At 35.8% G+C, this 26,167-nt stretch overlaps 1 protein-coding gene across 2 annotated transcripts in view; it reads left to right on the top strand.

Moving 5' to 3' along the window:
- The window catches only part of Macc1 (MET transcriptional regulator MACC1), a 219,988-nt gene that overhangs the window by 9,924 nt on the left and 183,897 nt on the right, over positions 1 to 26,167 (top strand). Inside the window, exon 1 of one of the 2 annotated variants that reach the window (XM_074065134.1) lies at positions 15,516 to 15,685. The exons of the other annotated variant lie outside the window; for it this stretch is intronic. The gene's annotated coding sequence lies outside the window, so the exon portion shown is untranslated. Of the gene's footprint in view, positions 1 to 15,515; positions 15,686 to 26,167 lie in introns of those variants that run through there. 2 annotated transcript variants of the gene reach the window in all.

Genomic DNA, 26,167 nt, shown 5'->3' with positions numbered 1-26,167 from the left:
TTCTGCTGTTGGCATTCTGTCAATACATCTGTATTGGCTGAGGTCTCTAAGGAATAGCACCTTGCCAAATTCAACAGTTCCTCCTCAGTCTTTCTCTTGCTTTCTCCTTTTGCAATGTCTGACTTCCTTCTATTATCTGTGTGACACCAGTGACTCATAGTTTTCTTCTTTCCTACCTTTCTTATACAGTTTCTTCCATAGAATTATCTTCCTTTGCCTTTTCCTTAAGTAAAATAAAACACATTTTATTTTGAACCTCTGATGTGTTCATCCATGATAAAAAACACCTTGATAACTACAAACATCTCAGCTCAATCCCAGTACTAATTCTGACCTTCTTCTTAACTTTGATTTCAGTGATTTAAATAGAAGAGTTTTAAAGACTATGCAATTTTGTGTTTCACTAGCCAGCTCCTCACCCTATCAGCTGCCATCTTGGAATTAATACCCTGAATCTTTCACCTGTGCAATCTAATTAGTGTTGGGATCTGGTCTTGGACTCTATAGGCAATGACTTCCTAAAATGTCAATCTGTTCTTATTATTCTCAATTTAAAAGGTTTCAGGAACTTAGTGCCTATAACAGATGTTATAAAACATTTTTCCCATAAAGAATATCTTATGTGGAAACCTGCACAGATAACAGCTAAGCACTTTTTATTTCTTAGCAGGCTCTGAGGTGGCTCTGCTCTTCATAATTTGAAAAACACTGGCCTGCAATATGAAATCTAAATCCTTCCATCTGGCCAACAAGGCCTTCCCTATCTTATCTTAGCTAACCCTACTTTCACTCCTCTTTTAACCTGCCCTCCAGTACATTGATTTCCAGGCCTTTCCCTAAACTGGCTATTTTTTTCAGGGAATCCCTGCAGTTCCACTTTTGCTACAGGAACCTAAATGTCCACTTACGACTCAATTAAACTATCCCCTCTGAGGACATCTCAATGTTCCCCTTCCTGCCTACACCCTGTCCTTGTAACAACATTAATTATTCTTATTTTTGAGCACCATAGCCTTTTTATATGCATCTGTATGTTTTGTATATACCTCTGTTTTATATGTAGACTACACTTATGTTAGCTTGTGTAGGGGTTATTTTCTCCCATTAGTTTGTGAATTCCTTGGAAACAAGTGCTATATTGATCTGTATATTCCCAACCTCTAGAAAAATCCTTGAATCAAATTCATAGAGACTTCTACACTGATTTTAGTGAATAGTCATCTTTCTAGACTTATTATGTACAACATCCAATCCTTTTCCTCTAGAGCACAAATGACATTAGTACTTCTGTATAGATTTACAGTGTCTTAGGACAATTCTTTACATTTGAAATCAGGAAGTCACTTATGTCATTCACCATCATAGATTTTTATTTAAAATCTTAGACTGTTTCTTTTTTTCTTTGTCATCCATTCATTTATTCAGTTATTGATTCATCCAATGAGCACTTGTTGAGAGCCTATAATGTACTAGATACAGAGAACTGAAGAGACATAGGGTATCCATTTCCCTGTGTCAAGGCTTGCTGTTCATGGTGATAGATTTCAGCCTTAATAAAGTATGAATCTTTCAAAGAAAAACTTTGTCTTTTAATATACTAGTCATTGAAATGACGGTTTTACTTTTGAGCATATTGACATCAATATCTCTCAGAAGAAAAACATACAAGATGTGAAGCTATAGCAAGAATTCACTTTCTGTCCAAAAAATTCTATGATGTCTTCCTTTTAATAAGATAACTATTAAGAGATTTTTGAACTTTCAATTTCAAAAATTGAAGTCACTCATATGACATACATGTGAGTGAATGTTTTTATACATTTTGATAGGATTGTTTTTATAACTTCAGGTCATTAAATTGGGAATTCGAAAGTGATTGTTATTATTATTTCCATTTTTTGTTAATTATACACTTTATTTTTTTATTTCTGTGCTGGGGGTAAAGTGTGGCATTTGGAAAAGTTCTTACAATATGCCAAATATATCATACTTGAATTAAACCCCTCCACCATTTTCCTTTATCTCTTCCTCTCCCATTCCTGGAATAGTTCCCACAGATATCATTTTTACGTTTACATACACATGTACCCAATATTTGCACCATATTCACCCTCCTACACCCTTTCCCCACCACCTCTCTTCTCCTGCTGGTACCAACCCCCTTCCACCCTGTTTTGCCCTCCTGTTCTCTGATTTTGTAGAAGAAAAAAGAAAAAAAATTATATTTTTGCTTGTTTAAGATAGCTACACAGGGAGTTTCCTTGTGACATTGCCGTGTATATATATATTGTGACCCGAATTGGTTTATCTCCTCTTTCTTCATTCTACCTTAGTCCCTTTCTGATGGTGTTCTCAACTAGTTTACAAGACCTAAGTTAATTATTTTGAGATAAAACAACCACTCCTCTGAAAAATAGATTGTTGGTGCTGCCAAACAAAAGCTATTTGTTGCTTGAAAGGCTCAAAATTTTATCTAATAGACATGGAATATGCTTGACTTTTCTTGGAGTCTTTTGTATTGTTAGAAAAGGAAGGAGAAATTAACATTTATTAGATGACAATCATGTGCCAGGATGGTGCCAGATGCTTTCCTGTAATTTTCACAGCAAACCTTATAATAACTCAGGACTCCAGTGTCCATCTAGAATCTTTCAAATATATGGTGCTACTTGTTTATAAGTGCTCAAGGCCAATGAAGAATATCCAAGAAAATGAATTAGTGGTTTCCATCTTTTTGATGATATGACTTTGGGCCTTACCTTTTTGTTTTTATTGTTTGTCCCAGTAGCATGCTGCATTTATTTACATCTGTAATTCACCTTTCACTATGCATAGTTCATCACCTAAGGTTGGGAAGTTTGCTAGAGATGAATTTTCATGACGTGACTTACAAAATGTATAGATCTACTACTAAAAATCAGAATTATAAAAACTATTTTTGGCACCAGTACAAAAACATGTACTTTTATTGTATACAATGAGTGAATGATCACCTTTTCTGCTTTGCTTTCCACAAATGCAAACTTTGTGCTTAATTTTCTGTTCTTTTAAATAATTGTATGTTTTGTACTTACTAAGGCTTTCAAAAATCTCACATTCTTTTCTGCTGACAAAGTATACTGTGGTCCAGTTTTTGTATATTATGGAAAGGGATCTGCTATCCAAATACGAGAATGCTATAAGAAAGGTCAGTTTTAGAGCAGAATAGATTCACACCAGGAACTAATGTGAAACTTGATACTTTTTTTTATTGTATCAGGAATTTAATGTTATAATTTTATTTCAAAGCATTAAATACATTGCAGTTGATGTTTCAGCATGAAATTGTGTGTACAAAAATTTTAAATATGCAACTGTTATATGATTTCCATTATTTTTCTCTGGATCAAATTGAATAATATTGAATTTCCAAATTCTCAGGCAACATCTAAATATACTTCATTAGCACTTAATCACAAACTTATTATGATTATTTATTTACTATAATCACACACTTCTATCTTGGGAGTTAGATGGCTACAATCTTTTCTTGGCCAAGCAAAAAATACACTGTGGTTTGTGCTTTTCATTGATCTTATGAGTGAAGGAAGCCCATTATTAAAACAAATTGCAATATGAAGCAATAAAATAAAGAATGGGATGAATTGGGTCTATATTTTGCACATGGTTCAATAATGTTAAATAAAAAGCCTAAATTCATAATACTTCAAATTACAAATTGATAACTTAATTTTTAAATAATTGTATTGCAAACATTATTACTTTTTTTACAATAGATTCTGTTTATCATGAATTTTATTTTTGCAGAGCAGAAAGAGAAAATTAGTTTTTGAATTTTTGTAATAGAATGAGAAATCATTTTAGAGTTTGTCTTGTCCTCTGCCCAGCTTTTCAGTAGTAATTTCTTGGATGTAAAGATTTGTTTAAAGATACTGTCTTCCTTTTACCCTGTGAATATATAATGACCCCAGAGGTTCGTGTAGTAGGGACTTGTTGATAGACTTTTAGGAAATAATTGGATCCTGAGGGCTCTGATCTAATCAGTGGATCAACCCCTTGATGGATTCATACTATGAGTATATTATCAGGAAGGGGTTTAAAAGTAGGAGTTGAGGCCTAGGTGAAGGAAGTAAGTCACTGCGAGTGTGACCTGGAAAGATGTACCTTGTTCCCTGCCCCTTCTCATCTCTCCCTTTCATGGATGCATAAGGTAAACATTGTCCTTCACCACATACTCCTGCCACCATTGTGTTCTGCTCACCACAAGCCCATAGCAATGGAATAAGTGATCCATGAGCTGAAACCTCTGAAACTTTGAACGAAAATAAATCTTTCTTCCTTTAAGTTATTTCTCTGTTATTTGTCATAGTCACAAGTGTGGCTAACATACTTTCTCACTACTAATTTCCTTCGCACCCCCCAATATCCCTACAGTCTGATAATAGACAATGAACAAGGTATTAATTTTAGCAAACTAAATTAAGAATAGCAGAAAAAGACCTGCCTTATCCTCATAGCATTTGGTGTATGTGAAAGGCATAATGTTCTTTCCTGAAGTGTCCCATTTGGTGGCACAACAAAGTCCAAAACCTAGATGTCAAGACTAGTATTTATGCCATACTGCTCTGTTGCTTATGCTGAATTTGGCTAATGATTTCTCTAGAATCTGTACTATGTCTGGCTTATTTCACTTAGCAAAATGTCTTCTAGGTACATCCATGTTTTGAAAAATGGCAAGATTTCACTTTTTTAAGAATGAGTAATATGCTGGGCCCCAGTGGCTCACAGCTGTAATCTTAGCTACTCAGGATGCAAAGATCAGGAGAATCACTGTTCAAAACCAGCCTGGGCAAATAGTTCAGGAATCCCAACCTTGAAAAAACCCATCAGAAAAATGGTCTGGTAGAGTGTGGCTTGAAGTAAAAGCCCTAGTACTGAAAAAAAAAAGTAAATGTATGAGATAACAGATATGTTCATTTGTTCATTGTAGTCATCATTTTACTCATGTACATCTTATAGTGTCATGTTGTGAACCTCAACTGTACGGTATAAAATTTTTAAATAAAGAATAATCATGATATTCACAGCTCCTGAATGGCTTTAAGATACAAGATGAGTATTATTCCTCCACCCCTACTGCCTAGTTGTTTCAAATACTTCAGCATTTCCCTCCACAGCTGAGAAACAAATATGAAGTTGATAATGATAATAGCTACGATATTCAGCCAATGTCAAGCTTTTACTGTAAGTACTCGATTAAGTACTTTACATGAAATTATTTCATTTAATGAAAATGTAAATCCCATGAGCTAAACATTATTATCTTCCTGTTATGGACAGGAATCTTAAAGAAGTGAAAGGTTTGCTTGTGCTTACAGATGTATCAGAGAAGTCAGGTATCCTAGAAATCAGATTCAGGGGCTTAACTCTTAAGCCCTTAAACATAGCCATCTATGTGAGACAAATTGTGCATCAGGTTCTAAGTGAAAAGTGAAAAAACTGCATGCATGAGTCACGAACTGTCCGAGTGTGAACACTGGTTATAAACAATAGGAAAGAAGTCCAACTGGTGAAAACCATGGCTTTTCTAAGAATCTGTCTGCATTTCCTGAGGGTGATCCCCATGAACACAATAGAGAAGTTGCTGAACATAGCAGCACAGGTTGATAAAAACAGAAACCATTGAGAAAATTAGATAAATTTTCACTGAAGGAGATTTCATGACAAGACTCACAGTTGTAGGGTACTTCTGGAAAGGCCAGGGAAAAGTCTTCCAAATATCAATGAAATCAAAAGGGTACTTGTGGTTGGTGAATACATTTATTGCCTATGCCTTCTGATCCTTACTGCTTCTTTTGTCTCTTGAGGAAGCTAAGAGTAAAATTATTCTTATTTGCAGACAGTTCTCTCATCACATATTTGTCTAACCAATATTGATTGATGATCTACTCTCTGTCAAGCACTGAGCTCCATAGTATGAATTAGTCTGTTTTGCATCACAGTAATATACTATACATTACTATGCTGTACTGTGATTACTATAACCTGAAGCTGGATAACTTTATATAAAAGAGGTCTATTTAGCTCACAGTTCTGGAAGTCAGAAGATGAGGTTCTACATCTGATGAATGCTTTGCTGGCAGAGTTTTAAGGTAGCTCAGGGTAGAACATGGCAAGAGATGGGGAGGACTTGTGTGTGTGTTTGTGTGTCCTATGGTCTCTCTTCCTGTTTATATAAAGCCACAAGTATTCAATCATGGGACTCTACCCTGAGTCCCAAAGGACTTACTTATAAACAACAGAGTTGGATTAAGTCTTCACTCTCTTAATACCTCATGATGGGGATAAAACTTCAATGAGTTTTGAAGGAGACAAACCATATTCACATGATAGCAGTTGAGATATATAGCTACATAAATCAAAGAGATACCTTATGTTTTAAAAGAGCTATGGAAGAGACAAAAAAAAAAACCATACAAAAAATCAATGAAACAAAAAGTTGGTTCTTTGAAAAAATAAGCAAGATTGACAAGCCCCTGGCAAATCTGACTAAAATGAGGAAAGAAAAGACCCAAATTAGTAAAATCAGAAATGAAAAAGTAGAGATAGCAACAAACACCAAGAAAATCCAAGGAATAATCAGGGACAACTTTGAGAACCTTTATTCAAATAAATGGAAAAAACTAATTTCTAGATGCTTATGACCATCCAAACTGAACCAAGAAGATATTAACCACCTGAACAGATCTATAACACATAATGAAATTGAAGCAGCAATGAGTCTCCCAAAAAAGAAATGTCCAGGACCTCACAGGTTCTCTGCTGAATTCTACCAGACCTTTAAAGAAAAACTAATACCAATGCTCTTTAAATTTTTCCATTAAATAGAAAGGGAAGGAACACTGCCTAACTCATTCTATGAAGCCAGTATAACACTCATCCCAAAACCGGACAAGGAGACATCCAAAAAGGAGAACTATAGGCCAATCTCCCTAATGAACATTGATGCAAAAATTCTCAATAAAATAATGGCAAACCTAATCCAACATCATATCAGACTGATCATTCACCATGACCAAGTTGGTGAATGCAGGGATGCAGGGATGGTTCAACATATGCAAATCATTAAATGTAATATTGTATGTTAATAGAAACAAAGACAAAAACCACTTGATTATCTCAATAGATGTAGAAAAGCCTTCAATAAGATTCAACACCATTTCATGTTAAAAGCTCTGAGGAAACTAGGAGTAGAAGGAATGTATCTCAATGTTGTAAAAGCTATGTATGACAAACCTATAGCCAACATCATACTTAATGGGGAAAAACTGAAACCATTTCCCCTAAAGTCAGGAATGAGACAAGAGTGCCTACTCTCCCCACTCCTATTCAACATAGTCCTAGAATTCCTAGCCAGAGCAATAAGGCAGGAAGAAGAAATAAATGGAATACAAATAGGTAAAGAAGTAATAAAACTATCCCTATTTGCAGATGACATGATCTTATACTTTAAAGACCTGAAAAACTCCACCCCAAAACTCCTCAACACCATAAACAGCTTTAGCAAAGCAGCAGGATACAAAAATTAAATTACAAAAATCAGTAGACTTTCTATACACCAACAATGAGCAGATTGAGAAAGAATATAGGGAAACAATTCCATTTATAATAACCTCAAAAAAAAATCAAATACCTAGGAGTAAACTTAACAAAGGATGTAAATGACCTCTACTAAGAGAACTTCAAACCACTGAAGAAAGAGATTGAAGAAAACTACAGAAGGTGGAAAGTTCTCCCATGCTCATGGATTGGCAGAATCAACATAGTAAAAATGGCTATACTACCAAAAGCAATCTACATGTTCAACACAATTCCCATCAAAATCCCAATGACATTCATCACAGAGAGTGAAAAATCTACCTTAAAGTTCATTTGGAAACACAAAAGACCAATACTAGCCAAGGCAATACTGGCAAAAAGAACAATGCCAGAGGTATCACAAGATCTGACATCAAACTATACACAGAGCCATACAATAAAAACAGCATGGCACAAAAACAAATATGAAGACCAGTGGAAAGTAATAGAGGGCCAGGATATGAATCCATGCAACTGTGCTCACCTAATCTTCAACAAAGCTGCTAAAAACATACAATGGAGAATAGACAGCCCCTTCAACAAATGTTGCTGGGAAAAGTGGTAATCTGTTTGCAGAAAACTGAAACTAGATCCATGTCTGTTACCCTGTACTAGTATCATCTCAAAGTGAATTAAGGACCTTAATATCAGACCTGAAATCTTGAAGCTTGTACAGGAAAGAGCAGGGAATACACTGGAAGCAATAGGCATAAGCAAGGACTTTCTCAATAGAACTGAAGTGGCTCAGCAACTAAGAGAAGGAATTGACAAATGGGGCCACATGAAATTAAAAATCTTCTGCACAACAAAAGAAATGGTCTCTAAATTGAAGAGGCCATCCACAGAATGGTAGAAAATCTTTGCTAACTATACATCAGAAAAGGGACAGATAACCAGAGCATATAGGGAGCTCAAAAAACTAAACTCCTCCACAAATCAATGACCCAATAAAGAAATAGGCAACTGAACTAAACAGAACTATTACAAAGGAAGAAGTCCAAATGGCTAAAAAACACATGAAAAAAATGCTCATCAACCCTGGCCCTAAAGGAAATGCAAATCAAACCCATGCTAAGATTCCACCTCACAACTGTTAAAATTGCTACCATCAAGAACACCACCAACAACAAATGTCAGCAAGGATGCAGGGAAAATGGAACCCTCATACACTGCTGGTGGAAATGTAAGCTAGTACAACTACTATGGAAAGCAATATAGAGGCTTCTTAAAAAACTAAGCATAGATCTGCCTTATGATCTAGCAATATCACTCCTAGGGATATACCTGAAGAAATGTGACTCAGGTTACTACAAAGTCACCTGAACACCCATGTTTATTGAAGTGCTATTCACAGTAGCTAAGCTATGGAAACAGCCAAGATGCCCCACTACCAAAGAATGGATTAAGAAATTGTGGTACTTATAAGCAATGGAATTTATTCAGCCACAAAAAGAATGAAATTTTGTCATTCACAGGTAAATGGATGAAACTGGAGAATATTATCTTAAGCGAAGTTAGTTAGGTTCAGAAGGCCAAAAGTCACATGTTCTCTCTCATACATGGATTATAGACCTAAAACAAATGCAGTAATATTATTGAACATAGGTAGCACAATAAGGGGAGACTGTGAACAGGAGGGATAGGGCAAGAAAATCAAAATCTTGAATGTGGTTAATATGCTCACTGTATAGGAATGAATATAGCAATCTTTAACTGGCAGAGGCCACTATGGGAAGAGCACTAGGAAGTAGTGAAGAAGTCTGGCAGAGATGAACCAATGTGGGTTGTAATACACATGTGCATGGAAACAATACAAAGAATCTCCCAGTATAGTATCCTTATCTCAAACTAGCATATTATCTTTTATGTTTTTTCTTCAACAAAATTGGAGAACAAGAGGGCGAACAGGTTCTGCCTGGAAGCGGGGAGGGTGGGCAGTGGTCTAAATAATGTATACACATGTAAGTAAATGTAAAAAAGATAAAATAAAATAAATAAAAGAACTTATGGAATATTCCTTTTTCCTATAATTACTTAACACATACTATAATAGCAAACCCTATATAATATATTGCTGATCTCTGGCTTATAACAGAAAAAGGAGAATGTCTATATACCATAGTTTATGCACAAGATACTCTAAAGTGGGGCCAGAAAATAAACAGTAAAGAAATAAGGACATATTAAGGAAACTCTCTGAGGAAGAGACATATAAATTGTGATGAAACATGAGATATAAACATCATGGAAGGAAGTCTGGTAAAGAAAATGGGAGGCTACTGTGGGAAGTAAGAGGAGAAAAGAGCAATGTATTGGTTTAATATAGATTTTTAAAAATTATCATTTGCAGAATCAAGAATGTACCAGATTTTTGGAAATTTGCTCCTATGCTTTCTGTTATTCTTTCCTGGGTCCAAGATAGTGAACTGAGCATTGTATCAACTGAAGATCCACAGGAGGGAGGAGAAAAATGTACTTAAATTTTAGCAGGTCTCCAAGATTCTACATGATGAATTACTTCCAGAGAACTAATAATTTTTCATATGATGATAAAATCTTAGAACACGCAACATATACTTGCAAAAATATTATTTTCCAACAGCAAATTGAGACACTGGGAATGTTGGATTTGTTTCTGAACTATTTTGAAACTTCAATGGACAGACTATTGAAAATGTTTGTCATGACGATACTCCACTTAATGCTTCAGAAGTCATTGCTGAGGTCAATAGCTATGGAAAAACTGACATAATTTATGACAAATAAAATATTGCAGAAATAAATTTTTACTAATGAAAATTACTTCCTTATTTTAACCAGGTACTTTTTATTATTGTCACTGTAAGATACTGACACCTCATTAGTTGGTATATTTATATGGCTTTAGGATCTCTGAGTTATAGAAAAAAGACATTGTACATCCCTAATTCACTCAGTTTCATTATTTATATGACTGCTTAAAAATTAAATCTTCAGTGAACCACAAACAATGTGACTGAAACTGTGTGGTTGGCTGGCAGATTGTTAGAGGAATCCTAACACACGCACACACACGCAGACATATGCGCACACAGACACACACCCGCTGAGGGAGCCATGCTTTTACTAAGTCTGCTATTGAAGAGCAGCCTCCAGCTACTTACTTAATTTTTGTGTCACACACCTCAAGCATAGGCACTGCATGAACACTGGAAGCTTTGTGGGCCTGGAAAACATAAGAGGATCACAGGCTTAGGATTCCTGCTTATTATTTATAGTAGATGAGCCCTATGTCAGAATAGTCTTCTAGCATCCTTCAGAGAAAATGCCCCCAAATTACTCTACAGTACTACCTTGTATCCCTCTTTTGGGAAAACAGCTTATTATAGGAATGTAAAGAGGTGTGCTGTCCAGGGATTGTTAGTTTTCACTCTACCTTTTTTTGCCACATCTTCAGTCTCATTCTTTCTCTAATGTCTAATTTTCTATATTCTTTTTCCTCAAGTGAGCTCATGACAGTAGAATCACTTTGGAGCTTGTTAGACAAGCAGAACTGCAAATTCCAAGATGTGCTGAGTAATAGTCTGCATTTTACCCAGAAGCATAAGTGACACTAAAGTTTGAATCTCTCTCCCACATTCAGACACATATATGGGTTTCCCCTATCTGGAAAAGCTATCTTCAGAAATTTACTTAGATTCTTTATTATAATTATACATTTCCTTTCTTTCATGATGCTGCCTTATATATTCCAATTCATTTCTGTGTTCCCCTCCATAGCATCCAGAAATCTGATTTCATTTCTATCTTAGTACATGTGCAAGAGTTATTACCTCTCAGCACCCTTTTACCTTGCTTTGCCTAGCATCCACCTCTCTTTCCTCCTCAGACCATTGGGTTTACAGTATTTTTCTAGGCTATAGTACATGACCAGGTTAAGTAAATAGTTCATCACATCACGCCTAGTCATGGTGACTGACTAGTATCCACAATGGGATGGGATTTTGACCATTTAGAGTGAACGAGAAACAACCAGACTTGCCTGGGATTTCTGGGGAGGAAGCTTTCTTACGTTTATTTCTGTGGGGTTTCAGGATGACAGGATGCAAGTTCTGAAGTTCCTCCTGCAATAAATTCTAAATTTATACCTAAACAGAAGTGACCCCTGCCTTAGTCAAAGTGTTTTGTCCCTTTTTCCAGCTGTGCTTCTTCCCACTGGTTTAGGAACCTGCAAGGCCAAGAGCTACTCAGAACCCACCATAACCCTGTCTTCAGGATCTCAAGACTCTGAAATTCTCTGTTCAATTGACCACCAGATCTGTTTCCAACTCTTGTGAGAAAGAATCCCACATCTTGCAGCATCTTGCTGCTGGTAGTGTGTGTGCTTCTAGGCCTCAGTGGTGACCATGGGAAGTTTTCTGTGAGGAACATGCAGTAAAGTTGGCCCTGTGAACTATGTTGCCACACATTTCTATACAAAACCACTTACTCTGCAAGATGGAGCTGGAGGGGAAAAGAGAAGCAACCCAACAGGCACCTCTCCACTAACTCATGAAGCCTTATCTCTATTTCTCCTCTGGAATGGCACTGATGACTTCTTCATTACCACAACTTTCACTATTTTCATTTTCTTTTCACTTTCTCCTTCATTTAGCACTACTGACTTCCTTACAATTTAGAACAAGTTGTAAACCAGACTCAGCTTCGTCTATTCCCTCCTCCTCATGTCTTCTCCTCATTGTTTTCATCAGTCATCTCTTCCTTGCTCACGGTAGATGTCCTGGTTCAGTCTATCTGGTTGATTTCAAACTAGTCTCTTACTTCTCAAATGCATCCTCTACATAATTGTGAGAGTGACTTTCTAACAAGAAACTAATTATATTCTTTCCTACTTAATCATCAGTGGTTTCTCTCCACTCATAGAACGCAGACTATCCTTATCACAAGTTTACATGTCCAACCTTCTTCATTCACTCACCAAATATTAATTGAGGTCTAATTTATGTCTGGCTGAATTCTAGGCAGTGGGATAAAGTAGTGACAAAGCTACAGTACTGTTCCCAAGGAATTATTGGGAAAAATAGTAAACAAACAGTTAAGCCAGTAAGAGAAATTAAAAAATACTAGTGCTGTTCACAGTATGAAAATAGGGTGCTTTTTTTTTTTTTAAACTAGAATGCCTAAATAGCTAAGTTGTATGGTCTGTGAAGGTTTTCTACATATGTGACATCTAAGCTGAGATTCAAAGTGACTAGAACCAGATATCTGAAGCACAGCAGAGTGAACCTTCTGAGCCAAACTCATTGATACTGCCAAGGAGAAAGAACCATTATCCATTCTTTGACTTGCATTGCATCCTTCAGTTCCACCCAAACTTGCAGTTCCCCAAGCAAACCAGGCTATTTTCAGTCTGGTTTTCAAGCATTGTGTACATTGCTTGAATGCCCTCTCCTTCGCCCTATCCAGCCAATCACTACTCATCTTTCCAGTTCAACATTGGTTACCTCAAGCAGATTGAGATGGGTCCTCCTCTGTGCTTCCCTTTCCTTGCACAAATTCTCACTATAAATACCCCTTAGGCTATTAAGATTTTCTTAAAGAACATGCTTTATCACATTCTTGAAATTTTTGCATATCCAGTACTCCCTTGGTATGGGTAGAGGATTGGTGCTAGGACTGTACATGGATACCAAAGTCCAAGGGTGTCTGTTGTATAAGCTGTCAAAGTATTTGCCCATAACCTAAGACTATCTTTCTATGTACTTTAAATCATCCTCAAGTTATTTATAATACCTAATACAATGTAAATGATATGTAAATAAATGTTACATTGCCGTGTTTAGGGAATAATGATAAGAAAGAAAAGGTTCTGTATACTTTTAGTCCAGATGAAATTTTTTTTTCATATTTTTACTGTGGGTTAGTTGAACCCACAGATGAAGTACTAACAGATAAGGAGGGCTGACTATTACAATCTGAATAAATAATTTTATAGATGAAGGAAACACTTGAAAGTATCTCATGTTTTGGAATCTTTCATGCCACTCTGTTCTCATGATTTTTAAAACTCTCTTAATTTTCTTCTCAATAGGCTTTTTTTTCTCTTACTTCTCCTCATCTAGTTCTTTGGGAATTTCTGAGGGCTAAGATTGTCATGTATTTTAGAGATATCTTGAATTTTCAGAACTACAGCAACCATTCCTGCATTAACAATTTCAAAAATATTATTTTCAGTCAGAATATAGAAGCTCCCTGTTTTAGGCCTTGTCTGAAGGTCTTAAACGTCATTGAAAGAGGAAAAACACAGAGATCAAAGTCAGTGTGCATTTTCAAGCAATTCCTGGTCCCTAATTATGTGGTAATTTTTAAATAGTTGTGAGTCATATACGCTAAGTACTTTGTAAGTATTAGTCATTTAACCTTTGCCAAAGTCTTATGAGGTAGGTATTTTTTGTTATTTCCACCTCACAGATGAGTCAAATGAGGCTTAGAGAGCTTGGCAATTTACTCTTGGCTTCTAGTCAGTACCAGAACCTGGGTTCTAATCCACGTTTGTCTCCTTCAGCATTCAACCAGTAGGCGAATGTGACTGTAACATTAAGCATTTTATGAACAGTTTTTACCTTCCTGATTTGCCACTGAATTCATGTAGCTGTCCATAAAGCTAGGAATGTAATAGGCCTTAAATTCCTGTGGTTATTCAGGAATTTAAGTTTATATCTTCTTTTGAGCCTTTATATCTTCTTTTGTCTCACCAGTGAGCTTCTGTTTATATACAAAACAAGCAAACAAACACTTTTTCTTTGAATGCAATCTCAATACTTTTGTATTTTTCATGTACATTAAAGAATTTTATAATTGTAAAGGGGAAGAATAAGTCTCAGCTGTGACTTGGCAAAATTTTTGCTATGTGATTTCAGACACATAGAGAAGACTCATTTCAGAAGACAAATTTCCTAAGTGTCTAATGGGCTTCACAGTAGCTGTCCTCTAAGGACAAAGGGAGGTAGGGAAGTCCTGACCACTACAGTAACTTAACTACAGAAAAGAAAACCAAGATCCTTCTCAGAAAGAGGTAAAGCCAATTGTGACTTCAAAAGCAAGTCACCACATAGATACCTCACAGCATTTGATCTCTGAACAGATAGTTTAGTTTGTCTTTTATTCTGTGAATGAACAGGAGCTGAACTCTAGTGTTGAATTGTTATGACTGCAGATGTCAGTGTCTTTGCAAAGAATGGATTTGAGAGTGATTTTGCAGTTCTGTATTGTCACAGGTGTTGTGCACAGAGGTTGGCAGAGTGCGTATTTGCCAAATGAAAGATGCAAGTTATGCTCATCACCAGCTTTAAGCATCACTTTCTTCTTCAGAAGTGTTATATGTGGTTATTTGGGACATGTTGGGAAGCTCTAGAGTTAGGATATCTAGGGTAGAATCTTGAGTTTTTAGTTTTACTACCTACTAGCTATGAGACCGTAAACACACTCACTCACTCACTCACTCACTTTCTTCACTTGTAAAATAAAGATGTTAGAAATACCTGACTCAGAGGATATTGTGAGGATTAGAATAAAAGATCCACGTGGAAAAGATGAAGGACTTCCTACAGTGTTGGGCACTACTTAGGGGTACCCTGTGCCTGTTCCTTAACCTATGGTTATACTCCCTAGTAAAATGTAAGCACTCTGACTTTGCCTTATGTCACATTTGATTATGGTGGAGCTGATGACCTCTCTACTTCATATCGTGTAGTAACCACTTATTGTACACTAGCCTTTCTATGGACAAGGGCACAGCAGAAGTATACTAGACCCAGTGTATGCACTCCCATCATCTAAATTTTCTTGGCAAAATCTGTATATTTACACTTATTCTTTTTCCATAGTCATAAAACCCACAACAGTAATCCCTTAAAATGTGATGAAGACAAGTTTAAAGGGAGCCACCATTGTTCATCTCCAGCATAGAGGTTCAATCTAACTGGATCCATGGAGAACAGGCTTGTCTAGTGACTGCCCAAAGGACCTAGCAACAAACTCTGGAGCAAAAGAATGAATGTCCTGTGAGGTGAGTCCTGAGTAATGAAAACAAGAAGAAATAGATAATTTACTTCTCTTTCTTTTCCAGATGGCCTAGTATAAGATATAATGGTTCCACATGGCCAGATCAGTAGCAAAGCACCTGACATTTGTTTCACTCTTTTCCTGCCTTACTTCACTTTCTTCTTCACTATTGCCTTTTCAGGATTGTTCTCCCAATAAAGTGTTAAATAGATTGGCTTTGTCTTCAAACACTGTTAGGGTGCAGAGACAAGAGTAAAGAAGGATCATTTTTCCATAATAAGCTGGTGATTTAGCTTAAGAAACAAATATTTTAGCATCAGTTTAAAAATAATGTGATATTGGTTAGTCTATTGCTATACTGAGAAAATAAAGGAATGCATCCCTCTACATGGAAAAAAGAAAGTTAGGCAGACTTTCCTGAGAAGAAAGCTTCATGAGGGATGAATAGAGTTTATGAGAGAATAATAGAAATGGAGAACAAAGACAGAAAAACCAATGCTGAGTGAAGGCAAAAGTGTATTAGTGACACAAACTTGCATAAAAGAATAAGAGGTCCCATGTTACTGGAGTGAAGGGTATGGGATAGATCTGCTGGAAAAGGATGCACCTTTCAGGTTGTGAGTGCCCCTGGATGCCATATTGCTTTTAAATGTTAGGTGGAAGGAACTCTCAAGGGTTTTGAGTAGGGAAGCGATATGACCAGTATGCAAGATAATGGAGACAAGTAGCTTTCATAGTTGGCTACTGACAACAGTCCACGGATGGAAAGATAAGAGCGTAATCTAAGAAAGAGGAAAGTGCTAAAGATGTTTTGCAGATAGAATCAAGAATCTTTCCACATGAAAAATTTTGCATGTGGAATAAGAGAGGAATCAATAACAAAGTCCAAATATTAGTGATACAGCAGAGCTAACTGTGACATTACTTAGTAAGATAGAAAGATGAGAGGAAGGCACATTTTTGTAAGTTTCCCAGTGAAAATCTAGGTAATAATTCCTAGAGATAGGTGAAAATACAAATCTAGACTTAAAGAATGTTACTTCTTCATAAAGTTGACTGTTTACATTCAGTGGTAATTTCCCATTCACTGGTAATTTCAAGATTTGTTGAATAATCAAAAATTTAAATACCAACTTAATGTGTAATTTAAATATACATTCTCCCATAAAGGCATTGAAATACAACAGAAAGTTTAAAAAGGATAACTTGACACAGTAGTGAATAAAAAACCAGATTGAGATGTAAGCTTATTAGTTAATACCAACCTGAACATCTGGTAACTTTATAGAACATAAGACCCAGATTTAAACCTCAGAAAAATGGCAAATTATTTGTCTTTGAGACTTTTGGGTTCTTTCATGAATATGCAAAATTGGGACTAGGAAGAGTTATTTATGAATGGAAAAGACATTCATATGCAGAGGATAAGTGAAGACGTTAAGGGAGGGTAAATACAGACCAGAAAGAGTTAATAGAATGTGAAAATTTATTAGGGAGGGAAGAAAAACTCTTATTTATAGTTTAGTAATGTAGTCCAATTTTTATAAATCATAATAGCAAATAATATTTTAAAGACATTATCATCATATGCACGACATGGCTGTGGAATGTTAGATGGATTAATGCTCCCAATTTCCCTAGCAATATATTACAGCTCTTGATGAAGAGTATCTCGCTCACAGGGTTGTGTTGAAGATAGGATGATTTATGCATAGGTGCTATGTCAGTGTTAGCAATTATTGAGGGCCTATTATGTGCCAGGCACTGCCTAAGGGACTGAGTTTAAAATAACAATGAAGATGGACCAAGATCCTGATCTTACATGGCCTGTGTTCAATCATTCTAGTCAGAAAGAGAGATAAGAAACATCAAGTTCAATATATACTGTTGTTTCAGGTATAATATATACCTGCATAATAGCCACTGTATAATGGCTATGCATATTTTTATGTTCAATATACTTTATATTTGATGGTACTCAACAGTTTATAATTGCTTTCCATATTTCTTATAATCATTGTAATTATTGTCTGGCCAGTACTTAGTAGACTCATATTATTTTGAATCTTCCTCCAAATCCTGAAAGGTAAGAAATGGAGACACAGATATAATTAATAACTTGATAAGTAGTGGAGGTAAAATCCAAATCTATATATGTCTCAATTTGAATTTCATATCCTTTAACTGCTCTACACAGCCTCACAACCTTGGGTATGATGGCTGAGACTGTACCTATTGCTAATGAGGGAGATGTGGCACAAGTTAGTTAAGGTCAAGGTCACTTAGGTTAGTAGATGGAAGAGCTCAGATTTAAATTCAGGTTTTTGGATTCCAATTTCATTTTTTAAAAACTACGTAGCACTGAAAAATCCACAAGCACATGAAGAATAGTTGGGAGTATTGCCTAGACCTTTAAACTGCTCAAACTTTTTTGCTATCATTCATATTATTCTAGGACCTCAATTTTTTATGCCTTTGAAAAATCCCTATCAAACAATGGTCACAATAATGGTTAGAATAACCCACAGAATCTCCTTAACATTTAGGGGCATGGAAATACTCATGAATATGAGTATTTCATGAAATATTCATGAAAATCACTAGGTTTTAATGATGCTTGGTATTCTGGATTTATCTAAGGGGATTTTTCTTAGGTAATCAAAGAGGTGACCCAAAGCAGAGGAGCAATTGTCAGTTGGTAGAGGAAGGATGGTAGCAATACAAAAAGGACCACACTGTTACTTGATGGGTCATTCATTAGTCAGAGATGGTTTGCAGTTTCATTCTTCCATGACCGTATTAGCACACAGATCTGATTTTTATGTGAGATAATAGCCATATACTCTACAGTGTTTTTTTTTTTTCTTTCTTTTTCTTTCTTGAGACAGGCTCTCAGTATCTAGTTCAGACTGGCCTGGAACTCCCTATGTAGCTTCAAACTTGTGTTTCTCCTGCCACAGCCTCCCAAGTGCAGGGATTACTGCTGTGCACTACTGTACCTGACTTAAAGTTTTTAGTTGCTAAAAAATTAGCCTTATTAGTATTAGCAGGAATCTGTTAATTCTCTATCCCCAATGTTCCAAAAGGTTAGCATATACAGAATGATTCTGTGAAAATCACCCTTTTTTTCACTTTTTGAGTATTTTTTTATTGCTTTTACATATATTCATATGTATATACATTGTTTGGGCTACCTCTGTCCCCTTCTCCCCCTTCAATTTTAGTAATTCTCTAAAATTCCTATGGCCTCAGTGATATTAGAAAAATCTACTAGGAAAAGACCAACAGGCAAATCGATATTAGCAGCACACCTATGAAAGGCAATTGTGTGGTAATACCACAAACTGTCCTTGTGAGACTCTTAAATTGGCCAAAAATCTTCCTTTATATTATGTGGTTTACCTTTTGGCAATATAAACAAATGTATCCAAATGAGTCCCAGGGCATTTTTACATTTGAGAACTTTTACTTTCATCTATTCACTAGATGTGTGAAACATGGTCATAAAGGAATTTCCTGACCTACCTTTCCTGATAAGTAGGTTATATAACCCTGATTCCAAAGACATTTCTCCCATACCTTGCTGGGGAAGGAATATTGTACAGAAAGGCTAAAAAGAATCTGAAGAGACAGGTCCTGAGTTCTCTTGGGGGATTACCATTTGGTCATGCTCCCTTTTATGCAACCATATTTCTACATGACTGCATTCTGCATTGAATCCAGCTAACATCTCAGTTTTCCTTGGGTCTTTGTGTCTTCATTTCAGAAGGTTCCTGTGGCATGTAAAATTTTAATTTTTTTTTTTTTTTGGTAATCCGTTTTTTGTTACAGGAGTCTCAGTTATGACCCTGGTAATGGGTGAAAGATAATTACTTTTCATCCCCTTTATATGAATGAATGTATGCTGTGTAAATTTGCAAATTAAAGTTGTTCTTAAACTTGAAAAGTTCTAAATAATGTTTTAATGGTAGGAATCTCTTTTTAAATTCTAACTTTGTGTCTTTCTAATCACTTTCATGGGTTTCTATAAGTGATTCTGGGATCATTAAAAAAGTTGCTACTAAGCTAATTCCTGGATAATTAGCATACTCTTAGTCTTCTGTAAATATGAGTGGAATATGAACAAATCTATTTTGTAGATTTAGATAAGATCTATTTTATAAGTAGAGATAATAGGAGCAAATGACTTTCTTATAATAGCATCAAAATTGACTAATTAGATATCTTCAAGAAGTTAATGCCTAAAGATGAAAAGGAAAGTTCAGAATAACTTAATTACCAAGAAAAATTAATGCAAATGGTATTCTTGCATTTTAGTCTTAAACATATTTGATATTTTGTCTTTCCTTACATGTATGCAATTTGTTTAGTCACATTCATTACATTAAAAAATGTTGACTGATTACACATGGCTTTAAACGTTGATTTTGATCTTAAAACTTGAAAATTGCTAGTTCCTACTTCATTATTGAGAAATTGATTGCTCAATTCTAGAATGCAAATTATACCCTTTAAGTAAGAAAAAATATATACATTTGTTACACACTAATTATAATTGCACTACAGGAACCCTATTAACTTAAAAGATGTAATATCTGTCCACATTGGGATAAATTATTTCCTTCTTCCTGGCAGCATCAGTCTGTAGGATGACTGCCTAAAAATATCAGTTAGGAATTTAGGGTGACACATTACCTCTTATTTTTTGAGTGTGCGTAAGACTAGTTAATTTCATTTCCCAGAAAGTCAGTGAAATCTGCAGCTCTTTATTTATTTATCTTGGCCCCATGACTTTGCATTCTGACTTTGGTAATTCATAAATTTCTTCTGAAAAGGAAAGGGAGAGACTGGGATAATATTCTAGCTAACTGCTCCTTTTTCAGCATTGGCCACATGCATTCATAGCTGTGTCTAGTCACTATGTTGAGTATCATGTAAGAAGAATGTCCATAAAATATAAGTGGGACAAGATGAGAAACTGTCTTTCTTTTACTAGTAAGGTTATCACTAATAATCTTGTTAACAAGCACATTTTATCAAGAACCTCATCCATGAGTTTCTCTAGTGAGAAGGAAGGACTACACACACACATACATAAACACTCACTCATTTTCTCTTTTTTGGAACACTTTTAAACAAATATATAAATTTCATTCAAACAAAATGTACAAAGGGATATAATGCTTGTCATTGAGTCATGCATTTAAGCATATGTTTTATACCAGATTCTCTGTTAGCAACTAGGAAAATAATGGTGAAAAAATCAAATACAGCTCTTGGCTTCATGGAGCTTATCTGAAAAAACAAGCTTGAATTGCTTACAAAATTATCATCAAATTAAAAACTCTATAAATACATTAAAGAAAGCTTTTCTGGAAGCATTCACAGGAAAAGGATAAGGATAGCATTTCAGTTAAAGGGAAAATGAAAAGTCTCCGTGATACAAGAAAACCTGGAAAATCCCAGAACTAAAATAGGTCCCCCCTGGAGCAGAACAAATCAGCAAGAGTAATTCATTATGAGAGTAGAGAGACAGGAAGGGACCCCAGAGACCATGGAGGGTCTTATAAGCCAAATAGGGCTTTTGGCTTTACCTGAGAGCAAAGGAAAGCCATGTAAAAATATTAAAGCAGGTCTTGCTGGTGGAGTGGTTCAACATGTTGAGTGCCTGCCTAGCAAGTGTGAGGTACAGAGTTCAAATCCCAGCACTGATAAAGAAAAGAATGGCAAAGTAAGGAGGGGCAAGGGTGGTTAAGAAAGGGTAATATAGATGGGGTGAATTTGATCAATGTATATATATATATATATGTTATAAATATTACAATGAAACCTCTCCTATGATTAATTTATGCTAATAAAAATTCAAAAATAAGAATGTTAAAGCAGAGGTAATATACTTATATTTCAGAAAAAGCATTCGTTTTTCAATATAAAGAATGGATTGAAGAATATGAAAAATATGTAAGAATTCATTTAGTCTGGCACAGCATTCTAGGCCAGGGATGTGGGTAATTTAGGGTAGGCTGGTGACAGTGTATTTGAAAGAAGAATACAGGTGGCATCTATTTAGGAGGTGAACTTGACAGGAGCTAATGATAGATTAGATGGAGTGGGTGAGAGAAACAGATACAATAATGTATTCTGAAGTTTTTGATATTCAAAATTGCCTGGCTCATAGAACTGGCTGAGTGGCTCAAGTGGTAGAGCACTTGCCTAGCAAGTGTGAGGCCCAGAGGGCAAACTCCAGTACTGCTTAAAAAAAAAGGATGGAAGAATGGTTTGTAGTGCCACTCTCTCACATAGTACTTAGGCAAAGAAACCATTTGGGGTCAAATTTATGAGTTCAATTTTGGATTGAAGATCACAGGTGGAAATGCCAATTGAGTATCTGTTCTAGGGACTCAGAGGAGGGCTCTGGTAAGAGTCTAAAATTATTAATGAATAGAAGTAATAGAAGCAGTGGCAAGGATGAGATTGCCCAGGGAAAGGAAGGAAGTGCTAGGACAGTTGAATACAGGAAGGAGAATGAACCTGCAAAGACAGAAAAAGAATAGCTAGAAGGAGAGGAGAGACATCAAGACAGTATGGGGTCAGACATCAGAGGATGGCAAGTTCCAAAGAGAGATCAGTGACTCTCACAGAAGGAATTGCACCAAATTCATCAAACTTTTTCAGCTCTCTGCTTACAAGTACATTGTAACATCTATTTCCTGGCTCACTGTAAGTGCCTGTGACTATGTACATAGTTTTGGCTGGAGATGCTGGTTGTGATGGTGCATACTGGTAATCAACAAGGAGAAGAGGATGGCAAAATGGGTATGTTTTGATCTTGGGCAGAGTTTAATTGTCTGTGTGATGTTCACCAGAGTTCTACCAGACAATGATGTTCAAAATGTCTGAACTACTGAGTGACTAAGATGAATAAAGCCCTTCAATTATCCTCAGTAGATGGGTAGAGTGAAAAGGAAACCTTTCTTGCTGTGAGTCTGAGGTTTTGGTGTCTTTTTTTTTTAACTCTAGCAAATCAGACCATTCTGACTAAAATTGTCTACAGAATTGAGAGCGATAAAGACCAAAACAACAATGATAATCCATTAAACTTTACAATGTGGTCATAAGGAGAGCTTGGTGGAAAGAGAGGTCAGATGAGAAAGCACTGAGCACAGAGAAACTGAGTAAAATGGTGGCAGCCATGAAGAGAGATTTCATTAAAAAGCTGATCAGATTCACCCCACTCCAACCCCTCCTCCTACTCCCCCTCCTCTTCCCTAATATTCCCCTGTCTACTTTCATGTCCTTATTTTTAATTCCACATATGAGAGGAAACAGGCAATACTTGTCTTTCTGAGGGGAGGATATAATCAAAGTACATTATGTTCATGTAAGAAAATATCACAACGACATCCATTATTTTGTATAGTTAATATACACTAATTAGAATAAGGAAAACAACCAATTTTACAAAGCTGATGAGAGACGGAGAGGACCAATGATGTGGATTGCTTGAGAGGGATGTTAAAGTTTGTTGTTTTTTTAAATGGAGGCATGAAAGCAGTTTGGATAGGCAGGATTCAAGTGAGAGGTAGAGAGAGAGAATATACAAAGAAATCAAGACATAGTGAATATATATTGCTCATTTCTTATAAAGTCTGGAGGGATATGCCAACAAATTTGTTATGCAAATTTTGACTAACAAACATTCTTGGCTCCTCTGAAAGAGAATCGTTTATTAGAAAAATAAATAAATCAATAATTTCTGTAATGAATAATCAAGAAATGAAACCTCTATCATACTTAATTTACTTGATTCTTCTTTGTTAGTCCTAATGAAAAAAGCTCTTGCCTCCTCCCTCTCCAAGTGAGACTTCTGCACATGTAGAACCAGTGCTAAGCAAAACTCTAAGTAACCAGTCTTCATTTGGAGCCACAGTATTTAGGTCTTTCATTTTGCAAGAAATAAAATTATGAGGGAGTACTGAAAGGATAGAATGTTATTCACCATATTTGCACAATCAGGAAGAGCTTACATGTAATTTAGGATATAACTCAGCACATATCCTCTAGAATGTAGGCTCCCCAAAGCCATGAACTCATGTCTATTTTCTTCACCATAGTCGACTCAGCTGGCATACTGCAATCAGTGAGTATTTGTTGAATGTGAGAGTAACAGCTTACCATAATTTGCCTTTATAAATGGGTATCCAATACTTCCTACTTCTGTGATTCTGCCATTTCTGTGACTAGTCCGCTTCTCATTCTACCTCATTCCCTGTCTTTTTCTATTGCTATTGCCAACCCTGCTGTTCTCTACCCCCATAGTCTCTAAATATTACTCAGGCTTTTGACTTCTTTGTAGTTTCTGATTTCCATTTCGTCAAGGTGTTTATTGTGGTTTTATGATACTCCAGTGCCTGTACCTCCATTTGAAGTTTTTCATTTAAATACCAAAGAGACATGATTTCATTAGTTAGTTAGTGGGTTACTACCCAACTTAAAAATATTCCAATAGGGCATAGTTCTCTTGTTACATTATCACATAAGACCTCTATCTCGTTGGGTAATTTTCAAATTGGCCTACAGAAAAGAAATCATTGTATAACTGATCTAAAATTCACACACACACACACACACACACACACACACACACATCACTAAGGCATACACTTTCATATACACATTAAAATAAATAACCATTCATGGAACAATATTGAACTGTTTTGCTCAATGAACTCTGACCTGTTATATTCCTTTCATTACATCCATTCATTTAAATTCCATTTATTTAATTAAATTTAAAGTTGTTCATAAGTTGATTCATTAACTGGTCAAGCATAAAATTTTTTAAAACCCTGGTGTAGCTTGCAGTTGGCCAACTTTGGTTTGGACATCAGTTTTTAATCTGGTCATCTGTGGTCATTTGTTTGGTCAGTCAGGGCAGAAGACTCATATAGAACAGGGCATGAAAAAAATTTTTTGTGGCTAGGTTCTTTCATGAGAAGAATGGAACTTTTTTTTTCTTTTTTTGTGGTACTAGGGTTTGAACCCAGGGCTTCACACTTGCTATGCAGGTGCTCTACCATTTGAGTCATTCCACCAGCCCATCATGATAGGAAATCCATATGGTCTTTCCAAACCCCTCTTCCTCCATTTATTCTTCCACTCTCAGCACTTTTCATACTTACCTCTGCTAGAATGTTGACTGATGAATTCTTGCAAAGGGAACCCCTCTAAGATGTATTTTCATTTTAATATGATCTTGTTTAACAAATTCAATTTATTTATTTTTGAGACTGAGTCATGAGTCTTTCATGATGAAATATTTGGTGACAGCCAAAAGGCAGACAATGTTTCAGAGACCCAAGGCCTTTCTTTCTACTTGTTCAATTAGGCATGTACTAATACTGGTCCTGTGTGAAAATAAAAAATATTTTATCCTAACCCAAATGGGAAGCTTGTTCATGACTTAACTCTAACCCTAGAATGCTGCATAGAGTTTTCTGAGGAGGTAACTTGATACAATAGCAAGAATAATGGCTCCTATCAGATGTCCTTGTTCTAATCCTTGGTACCTGTGATTGTGCTACTGACAGAAACTTGCAGATATAATTAAAGGTGTGTACTTTGAGAAGGGGATGAGCTGGACTATTCATATGGTCTCTCTGTAATTATGAGTCCTTAAAGGAAGAAAAGCTTCCCTACTAGAGTCAATGAGAGAGATTTGATGACAGAAGAAGAATCAGAGAGATTTGATATGAGAAGATTCAACCTGATATTGATGACTTTGATGATGTAAGAAGGGATGTGAGCCAAGAAATGTGGGTGGACTCTAGAAGTCCAAAAAGGCAAGGAAAGGTATTTTCCTTTGGAGCTTCCAGAAATGAAAGCAATCCTGCCAACATCTTGACTTTGTCCCAGTGAGACTTGGGTCAGTCTCCTGATTCCCAGAGCTGATAGACATTAAATTTTATAGTTTAAGCCACTAAATTTATGATAATTTTCTATAGCATCAATTGAAAAGGAACATATTTGGAATTAATATATTAGCACAAGGAGAATGTGTGGAAATACAAGTAGCCAATCTACGTGGCTTCTAACATTCCAGATGAAATCCTTATGAATGTTAGATGGGTAACTCATGACATTACTTCATCCTCTGCCACAGAACAGTGGAATTTTATCCTTGTAGGTAAACATGCCTGTGTCTCTGTGGAGTTCAATATTTTAGCCTCAAATTAGAGACTAGAGCTCACTATTGAAATACTTATTAGGAATACACATAATGGAGACAATATTACCAGGACACGAAATATACTGCTTCTTTCTTCATTTCTTCAAAAATGTGTCTTCTTGTACAAGATTTAAAAATGTGCAAGAAACATACATATAGTGAAAAATATTGTAGTATTCAACATTTCATTACTGTAACAAATTCCTGAGATTATGGCCTTATAAAAAGAAAAGGTTTATTTTCCCTCACCAGTTTGGA

Source organism: Castor canadensis, chromosome 2 (genome assembly GCF_047511655.1).
Source record: "Castor canadensis chromosome 2, mCasCan1.hap1v2, whole genome shotgun sequence".
Classification (NCBI taxonomy): Eukaryota; Metazoa; Chordata; class Mammalia; order Rodentia; family Castoridae; genus Castor; species Castor canadensis.
Note: the sequence above shows the minus strand (reverse complement) of the source record. Positions and strands in the feature narration are given on the sequence as shown.